The sequence below is a fragment of the Myotis davidii genome, unplaced genomic scaffold (genome assembly GCF_000327345.1).
Source record: "Myotis davidii unplaced genomic scaffold, ASM32734v1 scaffold232, whole genome shotgun sequence".
Taxonomy (NCBI): Eukaryota; Metazoa; Chordata; class Mammalia; order Chiroptera; family Vespertilionidae; genus Myotis; species Myotis davidii.
The window spans coordinates 405,653-408,791 of record NW_006284617.1 but is presented as its reverse complement, the minus strand read 5'-3'; the positions used below and the strand labels follow the sequence as shown (position 1 = coordinate 408,791).

General features: G+C 47.1%; 1 pseudogene; it reads left to right on the top strand.

Moving 5' to 3' along the window:
• Nucleotides 1-1,289: 1,289 nt before the first annotated feature.
• LOC102763739 lies at nt 1,290-2,745 on the top strand (annotated as a pseudogene).
• The last annotated feature ends 394 nt before the right edge of the window (nt 2,746-3,139 follow it).

The following is a 3,139-nucleotide window of genomic DNA, read 5'->3' as shown; positions in this document are numbered from 1 at the left end:
AGAAGAAAGATAGGCAGTAAACTTTTTGACATTATTCTTAATTATATATATACACTAGAGTCTTGGTGCATGTATTCATGCATGGGTGGGGTCCAGCCAGTATGCCCCAATCAGGTTAATTGACCCTGGGCCAGCCCAGGGGAGGGAACTTAAGAGGTTGACTGGTCACCCCTGATATGGCCGGTTGGCCAGCCACACTGCATGTCATAGAGACTGGTCGTTTCAGGCACTTGGTTTTTATATTTACAATAATAAAAGAGAAACATGCAAATTGGTGTCACTCTGCTATGCCCCCAGCCAAACAGGATGAGTATGCAAATTAACCCAACAAAGATTGTGGGTAATTTTCATAAACCAGTGGGAGAAAGATCAATATCATATGATCTCACTCATATGTGAAAAATAACTAAGAACATAAAGTGATGAAAAAATAGACCTAGAGACATGGAGACATGGAACACATTGGCAACCCTTAGAGGGAAAGCAGGAGAGGGTGGAGGGAGGAAGAATTCAACCACTGAACTCATGTGGGTATATGCATAACCCATGGACACAGACAGTGGGGTGGTGAAGGCTTTGGGGGTAAGGAGCTGGGAGAGGGCACTAGGGGTAAAAAAAGGGACATATATAATACTTTCAGCAATAAAAAGAAAAGAAAAAAGCCAGCTCTAACCGGTTTGGCTCAGTGGATTGAGCATTGACCTGCAGATTGAAGGGTCCCAAGTTTGATTCTGGTCAAGGGCACATGCCCAGGTTATGGGCTCAATCCCTAGTAGGGGGTGTGCAGGAGGCACATGATCAATAATTCCCATCATTGAAGTTTTCATCTCACTCCATCTCCTTTCCTTTCTGAAATGAATAAAAATACATTTTTGAAAAAGCCAAAGCTGTCTTTGGAAAATCAGGTCCCTGTGACCCCAGAAGTGAACTTTCACAACATTGCCTTAGTGCACAATAGCCGCAGGGCACTTACAGTCTGCCTTTCTTCCCATCAGGACCACATGTAAACTCAGTTCTCATACTGAGGCTGAAGAAGTGAGATGGGAAGTAAGTGGGGAGGTTGAATGGAGGCCAGCTTGCAGTGTGGGGTGCCTAATGACCAGAAAATGATGAAATGACCAGCTAATAGTTTGAATTTAGAGTGGGTTTCATTGGTCTCTACACCCACCCTCCCCCAAACACACACTCACAACCACAACCTGATTGGACTGTCTCATGAGGAATTTGTCAAGAGACTCAAGTGTTTGTGAGAAACTGGTTGATTTCTAAGAAATCCTTACTGCAAATAGCTGCAGGGTGGGGTGAACAGGAAGAAAAGAGAAGAAAGGGGCTTAAAAAAGGAAACAGTAAGAGGGGGAAGAATATAAAAGAAGAGCCCAGCTGTACAGAGATCTCAGCTACTCCACTGGCCATCTCTTCAGTGTCCCCCACAGCCCAGGATGAAACTGATTCTGCAGTGAAGAGGCTGTTATTGCTAAAAATGAGCTACAACATGGGGGAGAACAGCAAGGCCACTGCCTTCCAGAGAACCTTGTACCTGGGTTAGTGGGCCAGGTGCCACAGAAGCTGAAGTGCATTTTGTGGACCCCTGAACTGTACAGAGGAACAGTGCAAAGGGCAGTGACTGTGACAAGCTCATTGTTCTGTTTGGAAGCAATAGCATTGACCAAGAGCTGATAAACAGAATAGAGAGAGCCAGGGGACAGAGACCGCACCGCTTCCTGCACAGATACACCTTCTTCTCAAACAGAGACATGAACCAAGTCCTCGTTGCCTATGAAAACAAGAAGCTCTTTCGCCTGTATGTGGGCAGGGGCCCCTCTTCCGAAGCCATGCATGTAGGCCACCACATCCTGTTCATTTTCACAAAGTGGCTGCAGGACATGTTGTATGTGCTCTTGCTCATCCATATGGCAGATGACTAGAAGTATCTGTGGAAGACCTGACCTTGGACCAGGCCTATGGCTAAGTCATGGAAAACGCCAAGGACATCATTACCTACAGCTTTCACATCAACAAGCCCATCTTCTCTGACCTCGACTACATGGGGGTGAGCCCAGACTTCTACAAGAACATGGTGAAGATTCAGAAACATGTGAACTTCAACCAAATGAAGGCATTTTTGGCTTTGCAGACAGTGACTGCATGGGGAACATCAGCTTTCCTGCCATCCAGGCTGCTCCCTCCCTCAGCTACTCATTCCCACAGATCTTCGGGGGCGAGATGGACATTCAGGGCCTCATCCCTTGTGCCATCAACAAGGATCCTTACTTCAGGATGACAAGATATGTCACACCCAGGATCTTCTATCCTAAACCACCCTGCTACACTCGACCTTCTTCCCCTCCCTGCAGGAGACTCAGACCCAAAGGAGTGCCAGCGACCCCAACTCCCCCATTCTCCTCACAGACTCAGCCAAGCAGATCAAGACCAAGGTCAACAAGCATGTGTTTTCTGGAGGGAAAGACACCATCGAGTAAGCACAAGCAGTTTGGGGAAAATGGCCATGTGGACGTGTCCTTCATGTACATGACCTTCTTCCTCGAGGATGAGGACAAGCTGGAACAGATCAGGAAGGATTACAGCAGTGGAGCCATGCTCACCTGGGAGCTCAAGAAGGAGCTTGTGGAGGTCCTGCATCCCCTCCTTGCTGAGCACCAGTCCAGGTGCAAGTAGGCCAGGGAGAAGATAGTCAAAGAGTTCTTGATCCCGCCCCACCCAGAGCTGTCTTATGACTTTCAATAATGCCCATTTTATGTCTGCACAGAAAGAACCATAATTTACCCAGAGGCTCTGTCACATGGCTTCCCATTCCTGGTGTCTGTAACTCTGTGTGCTTGTCCGTACTGTTTCTTCCTGTGTCATCCTTTCCAAAGAAACCCTGTGAGCTGCCTGCTCCGCCCATAGGAGGACTTCCATTTGAAATCATCCCACCCCACATAGACCTTAAAGCCGGGTGGTTAGAGAGCCTGTAGTCTAGGTGTTCATTTCAGGAAGTTTAATGAGAACAGGCCTATTTCAGCCCATCCCCCCAAAAAAACAAACAGAAATGCTGGATATGCTTTTGACTGAGAGATCTCCCAGCTTGAAAGCTGCTTTTCACACTGAATATTGGCTCCAGGTTGCCCCTTTTATTAAG